We start from the raw sequence: 9,187 nt of genomic DNA on the forward strand, positions 1-9,187 counted from the left end.
TATCCAAGAACTGTGAGACAATCACAAAAGTTGTGACATTTGAATAGGGATACCAGAAGCAGAAGAAAGAAAGGAGCAAAATAAACATTTTTAGTAATATTGGCAGAAAATTCTCCAAAATAATGACAGGCAGCAAACCACAAATCCAGGAAGCTCAGAGAACACCAAGCAGGAAAAATTCCAGAAATAAGTTAATAACATACCCAGGCCATCATATTCCAACTGAAAAACAAAATAAAACAAAACAAAAACAAAAACACAGAGATCTTGAAAGAAGCCAGGGGCACAGGAACTGGGGGGAAACACATTACCTTCAGAGGACCGACAGTAACAATTACACCAGACCTCTCTCCAAAACCCATGCAAGCAAGAAAAGAATAGAGTGAAATACTTAAAGTTATTGAAAGAAAAAATTCACCAACCTAAAACTCAAAACCCAGGGAAATTATCCTTCAAATGTGAAGAAGAAATAAACATACCTTCAAAAGCTAGACAATATGTCACCAGTAGTCTTGCCTTGCAAGAAATGTTAAAAGAAGTTCTTCAAAAGAAGGAAAATCATAAATATGGATTTTATATATAGAAGTAAAGAATTTTAGAGAAGGAATAAAAGAAGGTAGGTAAAAATAAAATCCATTATTTTTATTACTCTTAACTGATCTAATAGATAATGGTTTATTACAAGTAACAATAGCAATAATGTATTGGGTGATTATAGCTTATGGGTAAGTGAAATGACTGACAGCAGTGTCATAAGAGAAGGGAAAGAAACATTGGGGATACTCTGTTATAAGTTACCTGTACTGTCCAGGAAGCAGTTCAGTGTTATTTGAAAGTTGACTTGATTAGTTTTAAATCTAATTAAAAAAAAAAAAACAAGGACACCACTAAAACAAAATTTAAGAAGTATAATTGATATGGCAAGTGAATAAATAAATGGAACAGTAAAAATGCTCAATTAAAACTGAAAAGGCAGAAAAAGAATGGAAGACAAAAATAGAAACATGCAACAAATAAAAACAGTTACAAATATGGTAGATATTAACCAAACTATGTCAATAATTACTTTAAATATGAATATTCATAATGTATAAATTAAAAGACTTCCAAAGAGAATTCTTTTTGAAAACTCAGCTATACAGCAATGTCCACAATAGCCAAACTGTGGAAAGAGTCAAGATGTCCATCGACAGATGAATGGATAAAGAAGATGTGAGATATATATATATATATATATATATATATATATATATATATATACACACACACACACAATGGAATATTATGCAGCCATCAAAAGGAATGAGATCTTGCCATTTGCAATGACGTGGATGGAACTGGAGGGTATTATGCTGAGCGAAATAAGTCAAACAGAGAAAGACATGTATCTTATGACCTCACTGATATGAGGAATTCTTAATCTCAGGAAACAAACTGAGGGTTGCTGGAGTGGGGGGTGGGGTGTGAGGGATGAGCTGACTGGGTGATAGACACTGGGGAGGGTATGTGCTCTGGTAAGCGCTGTGAATTGTGCAAGACTGTTGAATCTCAGATCTGTACCTCTGAAACAATGCAATATATGTTAAGAAAAAAAAAAAAAAAGAAGAAGATAGCAGGAGGGGAAGAATGAAGGCCGGGAATTGGAGGGGGAGACGAACCATGAGAGACAATGGACTCTGAAAAACAAATTGAGGGTTCTAGAGGGGAGGGGGTGGGAGGATGGGTTAGCCTGGTGATGGGTATTAAAGAGAGCACGTTCTGCATGGAGCACTCGGTGTTATGCACAAACAATGAATCATGGAACACTACATCTAAAACTAATGATATAATGTATGGTGATTAACATTACAATAAAAAAGAAGGAAAAAAAAGAATCTTAACAGAAAAAGAAAGAACACTCAGCTATATGTTGTCTATAAGAAACATAATTTAAATATGAAGACACAAATAGATTAAAAGTAGAGAGGTGGAGATAGATATACCAAGCTAATACTAATCAAAAGAATGCTAGAGTAGCTATATTAATTTCAAACAAATCAGACTTCAGGACAGAAAATTATCATGAAGAAAGAGAAGCATCACCTAATGATAAAAAGATTAATTCTCCAAGAATACATAACAATTCTTAACAGGTGTATACTTGACAACAGAACATCAAAATTTCTGGGTCAGAAGCCAATAGAACTGCAAATAGAAACAGAAAATCTGCTGTTGTTGTTCAAGACCTCAACATCCCTCCATCATTAATTGACAGACCCAGAAGACAGAAAATCAATAAGGACATAATTGAACTGAACAGCACTATTGATCTACTGGATCTAATTGACATTTCATTCAATGACAGGCTATACATTCTTCTACAGCTCAAGTAGAACATTGATCAAGATAAATCACATTTGAGACATAAAACACACACCTTAACAAATTCAAAAGAATTAGAATCATACAGTATCTGCTCTCAGACCATAATGGCATAGACAGCTGGAAAATCTCAAAATACTTGGAGATTAAACAACACACTTCTAAACACATGAGTTAAAGAAGATGTCTCAAGAGAAGCTTTAAAATATTTTGAACTAAATGAAAATGAAAATACAGCTTATCAAAATTTGCTGAAAGCAGTTCTTAAAAAGAAATATATAGCATCAAATGCATATGTTAGAAAAGGGGAAAAAAATACCTAAAATCCATAATCTAATTTTCCACATTAAGAAACTAGAGAAAAAAAAAAAAAAGATCAGTATAAACCTAAAGCATATAGAAGAAAATAAATAATAAAATCAGGGCAGAAATCAAGGAATTGAGAACAGGAAATAATAGAGAAAAATCAATAAAATCAAAATCTGTTTTGTTTTGTTTGTTTTTTAAAAAAAATTGACAAGCTCTAACTAGGCTATTAAGGGGGTAGTGGAAAGAGAACACATAAATTAATAATATGAGAAATGAAAGAGAAGCTATTACTACTGATTCCATGGATATTAAAAAAATAATAAAGCAATATTATGAACAACTGTATGCCCACAAATTTGAATGAAATGAGCCAATTACTTGAAAGGTACAACTTACCCATAGTCAATAAAGAAAAAAATGTATACATATAATGTGAATAAGGCTGTATATATTAAAGAAATTGAATCAATAATTACTAAACTTCCAAAAAAGAAAGTGCCAGGCCCAGATGGTTTCACTTATGAATTCTACCAAACATTAAAGGAAGAAATAATACAAATTCTCTATAATATCTTCCAAAAAAATAGAAGCTATGAGGTCATCATTACTCTAATACTGAAACTGGATAGGTATCTTACAAAAAAGTTGTCATAAACATAAATCCAATAAAATGCTTAACAAAATACTAACAAATCAGATTCAACAACATATAAACAAAATTATACACCTCAACCAAGTAGGATTTACTCTATGTATGGGAGGATGGTTCATCATTCAAAAACACCAATGAATGCAATTCATCATATCAATAGGCTAAAGAAAATCATATGATCATATCCAAGAAAAGCTTTTTTGAAAATATAACACCCTTTTGTGATAAAAACAAACAAACAACAAAAACCAAACCTCTTACTTAGAGGGAACTCCTTCAATCTGATAAAGAAAACCTATAAAATAAACCCTACTTATAACATCATACTTAATGTTGAGAAACTATAGGCTTTCCACCTAAGACTGAGTACAAGACAATGTCCCCTCTCACCACTCCTATTAAATATTGTATGTAGCTAATGCAATAAGATAAGAAAAAGGAAAGAAAAAGATATACAGATTAAGAAGAAAGAAATAAAACTAACATGATTGTCAATGTAGAAAATCCCCAAAACTCAACCAAAAATTCCTGAAACTAAGTGAATATAGAAAGTTTGTAGGACAGATGGTTAATATACAAATTCAGTTGCTTTCCTATATATCAGCACTGAACATTTGGGATTAGAATTTTTTTTAAAATGCCATTTATATTAGCCTCCCAAAAAAGAAATATTTAGGTATAAATGTAAAAACACTATGTAAAGAATCTGTATGTGGAAAACAACAAAACTCTGATAAAATAAATCAAATAAAATCTTTATAAATGGAGAGATATTCCATGTTCATGGAACAGAAGATTTGATATTGTTAGGATGCTAATTCTTCCCAACTTGATCTACTGATTCAATGCAATCCTAATAAAAGTTCCAACAACTTATGTAGTACATACTGACAAACTGATTCTAAAGTTTATATGGGGAGACAAAAGATTCAGAATAGCCAACACAATACTGAAGGAGAAGAACAAAGTTGGAAAATGGACACTACCCACATTAAGACTTACTATAAAGCTCCAGTAAATAAGACCATGTGTACTGGTGAAAAAAATAGACAAATAGATCAATGGGACAGAATAGTGAGTCCAGAAATAGAGCCACAGAAATATAGTCAACTGATCTTTGACAGAGCAAAGATAACTCATTGGAGAAAGGACAGTCTATTCAACAAACAGTGCTGGAACAACTGAACATCCATGTGCTAAATAAATAAATAAGCTTAGTTCCAGACCTGATATCTTTCACAAAAGAATAATAATAACTCAACAATTCTGAGTTTATCTTTGTGTATGGTGTAAGAGAATGGTCCAGTTTCGTTCTTCTCCATATGGCTGTCCATATGGCTGTCCAATTTTCCCAACACCATTTGTTGAAGAGACTGTCTTTGTTCCATTGGACATTCTTTCCTGCTTTGTCAAAGATTAGTTGACCACAGAGTTGAGGGTCCATTTCTGGGGTCTCTATTCTGTTCCATTGATCTATGTGTCTGTTTTGTGCCAATACCATGCTGTCTTGATGATCGCAGCTTTGTAATATAGCTTGAAGTCAGGCATTGTGATGCCGCTAGCTTTGATTTTCTTTTTCAACATTTCCCTGGCAATTCGGGATGTTTTCTGGTTCCATACAAATTTTAGGATTGTTTGTTCCAGCTCTGTGAAAAATGTCGATGGTATTTTGATAGGGATTGCATTGGAAGTGTAGATTGCTCTGGGAAGCATAAACATTTTAACAATGTTTATTCTTCCAATCCATGAGCATGGAATGTTTTTCTATCTTTTTGTGTCTTTCTCCATTTCTTTCATAAGTGTTCTGTAGTTTCTTACACCAAACACAAAGATAAACTCAAAATGGATGAAAGACCTCAATGTGAGACAGGAATCATCAAAGCCTAGAGGAGAACAGAGGCAGTAACCTCTACTACATCGGCCACAGCAACTTCCTTGAAGACAAGACTCTAAAGGCAAGGGAAACAAAAGCAAAAATGAACTTTTAGGAGTTCATCAAGATAAAAAGCTTCTGCACAGCAAAGGAAACAGTCAACAAAACTAAGAGGCAATCCGTAGAATGGGAGAAAATATTTGCAAATGACATTACAGCTAAAGGGCTGGTATCCAAGATGTATAAAGAACTTATTGAAGTCAACACCCAAAAAACAAATAATCCAGTCAAGAAATGGGCAGAAGACATGAACAGACACTTCTCCAAAGAAGACATACAAATGACTAACAGACACATGAAAAAATGTTCAACATCACTAGCCATCAGGGAAATACAAATCAAAACCACAATGAGATACCACCTTACACCAGTTAGAATGGCAAAAATTAACAAGACAGGAAACAACAAATGTCGGCAAGGATGTGGAGAAAGGGAAACCCTCTTATACTGTTGGTGGGAATGCAAGCTGGTAAAACCACTCTGGAAAAGTATGGAGGTTCCTCAAGATGTTAAAAATAGAGCTACCCTATGACCCAGCAATTGCACTACTGGGCATTTATCCCAAAGAAACAGATGTAGTGAAAAGAAGGGTCACATGCACCCCAATGTTCATAGCAGCAATGTGCACAATAGCCAAACTGTGGATGAATGGATAAAGATGTGGTTCATATATACAATGGAGTATTACTCAGCCATCAGAAAGGATGAATACCTACCAATTGCATCAGCATGGATGGAACTGGAGGGGATTATGTTAAGTGAAATAAGTCAAGCAGAAAAAGACAATTACCATATGGTTTCAGTCATATGTGGAACATAAGAAATAGCAGAGAGGACCACAGGGGAAGGGAGGGAAAACTGAATGGGAAGAAATCAGAGAGGGAGACAAACCATTAGAGACTCTGGACCCTGGGAACCAAACTGAGGGTTACTGAAGGGAGGAGGGTGGGGAGATAGGGTGATGGTTATTAAGGAGGACATGTGTTGTGATGAACAATGGGTTTTTTATGCAACTAATGAATTGTTGAACACTACATCAAAAACTAATGATGTACTATATGTTGGCTAACTGAACATTAAAAAAAAGAAAAAAAATAACTCAAAATGGATCATAGACCTAATTTAAAATCCAAACTATAAAGTTTCTAGAAGATACCATAGGAAAAATTCAAAGTTCCCTTGGTTTAGAGATGAGTTTTTAGATATAATACCAAAGTCATGATTCATAAAAGAAAAAAAATGTTAAATTGGACTCTATTAAAAATAAAAACTTCTGTTAAGCCACAGACTGGGAGAAAATCTTGAAAAACATATCTGATAAAGGACTTTATACAAAATACAAAGAGCTCTAAAAACTCAACAACAACAAAACAAACAACCCAATTAAAAATGGGCAAACAATCTAAACAGATGTCTCACTAAAGAAAGTATACAGATATGTATATGAAACAATGCTCAACATTGAAAAATGAAATACTGCTGTGCACCTATTAAGATTACCAAAATCCAAAAAAAAAAAAAAATTGACAGTGGCAAAAATGTGAAGTAAAGGGATTCTCATTCACTGCTGTTGAGAATGCAAAATTATACAACCAATTTGAAAGACAGTTAACCAGTTTCTTACAAAACTAAACATACCCTTACCAAGTAATCCAGCTCTACTGCATATTTACCATTTGAGTTGAAAACCCATGCCTGCACAAACTGCACACAAATGTTTATGGCAACTTTATTCATAATTATGAAAAACTGGAAGTAACTTAGGTATTCTTCAATATGTGGATACTCTGGTACATCCATTCAATGGAATATTATTCAACAATAAAAAGAAATGAGCTATCAAGCCATGAAATGACATGATAGAATCATAAGTGCATATTGCTAAATGAAAAAAAAATCTGAAAAGGCTACATATACTGTATGATTCCAACTATATGACATTCTGGAAAAGGCAAAACTACAGAGATGAAAATGATCAATGGTTGTCAGGTATTTGGGGATGATGAATAGATGGACCACAAGGATTTTTTTAAGGCAGTGAAGCTATACTGTATGATAATGTTATGGTAATACATATGGTAATACATAACATTATTCATTTGTCAAAACCCATTGAAATGTACAACACAAAGAGTGAAACTTTATGTAAACTATGGACTTTATTTAATAATAATGTATCAGTATTGGTTCATTGATTATAACAAATGTATCATACTCATGCAAGATCTTGATAATTAGGGGAAACTGCTTAAGGAGAGATGTATATAGAACTCACTGTACTATCTGCTCAATTTTTCTGTTAATCTATAACTGCTCTAAAAAATAAAGTCTATTAATTTTTAAAGTCACTTTTTCATCTCACACTCCATAATATTTTTGTCTAGTAAACATTTTTTCCCTTCAAAATAGTTGCCTTTGAAGCTTGGCACTTATTCTAGTGTTCACATGAGCTGCTGTCAGACTTACAGGGTGTCCTCTTACGCCTCCTGTATTGACAAGTCTCCTTTCTAGGAGGTTTTGACTTGAAAGAGCAGCCAACAGGTTTTCTGAACCAAAACTAACAAATAGCATAGCTGATTAGTTATTTTTTTGTTTGTTTTTAAAGAAAAAGAAGACTGATTAAATCTACAGACAATTTGCAAAGTTGAGATGAGATGGAAAACCATTTCAAAGAAGGGTCACATCAATGGCATATAATTGTAACCTCAACATCTGGAATTTCCCCTAAATACAAATACCTTCATATTATTTTTATGCTTATCATTTCAAATTATACAGACAAAAAGAAAATCCAGTTTAATCCCACTACCAATAGAAAAAAAGAAATCAGTTTTCAGTCTAAGCATTGCTCCTTTGAAGGTAACATGCCCTGTTTCTCTAGCTGCCTTTAGGATTCTGTCTTGTTTCTCACCAGCTTTCCTGTAATGTGTTTAAACATAGGTTTATTTGTAGCACGTATTTTGCTCATAGTTTGAACCACTTGTTGAAACTGTAACTTGATGTCTTTTGTCATTTGGGGAAAATTATTGGCCATGATTGTTTTCAAGTGTAGCTTCTACCCCATTTCATTCTCTTCCCCACCCTCCACCCCTCCCCCCGCTGGCACTCCAGTAACTCTTTGTCATATATTTTCACCATGCTCCATCTGTCTCATATTCTTTTTCTGTATTTTGCGTGTTTTTTTCTCTCCATGCTTCAGTCTATTTATTTTCTACTGACCAGATTTCCAGCTTACTAATTCTGTTGTAAGTCTGTCCAATCTGTTGTGAAACTCATCTATTGAGTTCTTAATTAATATAGGTTATTATTGTATTTTTATTTCTAGAATGTTCATATAAACTTTTTTATAGTTTCCTTATAAAATTTTTCATGTCAGTTTCCTGACAAAATTTTGTCAGCTAACTCCTTGAACATGTTATTACTGAGTTCATGTCTAATAAATGCAATACCTGAATTTTCTATGGGTCTGTTTATATTGTCTGATTTCCTATTTTTAAAAATGTTTCACTAACATACAGTAAAGTGTACTAATCTTAAGTGTACATTCTAATGGTGCTAACATATGTATATTTTCAGTAACCCTCATCAGATTGAGAAACAATAGTTATTAACAATATATAAAGAGTTCTAACAAATCAATAAGATTAGAGAGAATCATCACAAGGAAAAACTGGACAAAAGTTCTAAACAGGCAATTCACAAAGAGCACAAATAGGCTATACAAGAATAAATCTGATAAATGTGCAGGCTCACTTTTAATCAAAAAATTAAAATTAAAATAGCAATAAGATGCTATTTTTCATACATTGCATTAAAAGTTACAAATTAATACATCATTGATCTACGGTGGTAAAGCTGGGACTTTCATATCTTAGGGAAGTAGAAATGACATTTCTTAGCTGTCAGGTATCTCTCTGTGTTTCAAATTTATT

The sequence above is a fragment of the Mirounga leonina genome, unplaced genomic scaffold (genome assembly GCF_011800145.1).
Source record: "Mirounga leonina isolate KUSES-001 unplaced genomic scaffold, KU_Mleo_1.0 Mir_151, whole genome shotgun sequence".
Taxonomy (NCBI): Eukaryota; Metazoa; Chordata; class Mammalia; order Carnivora; family Phocidae; genus Mirounga; species Mirounga leonina.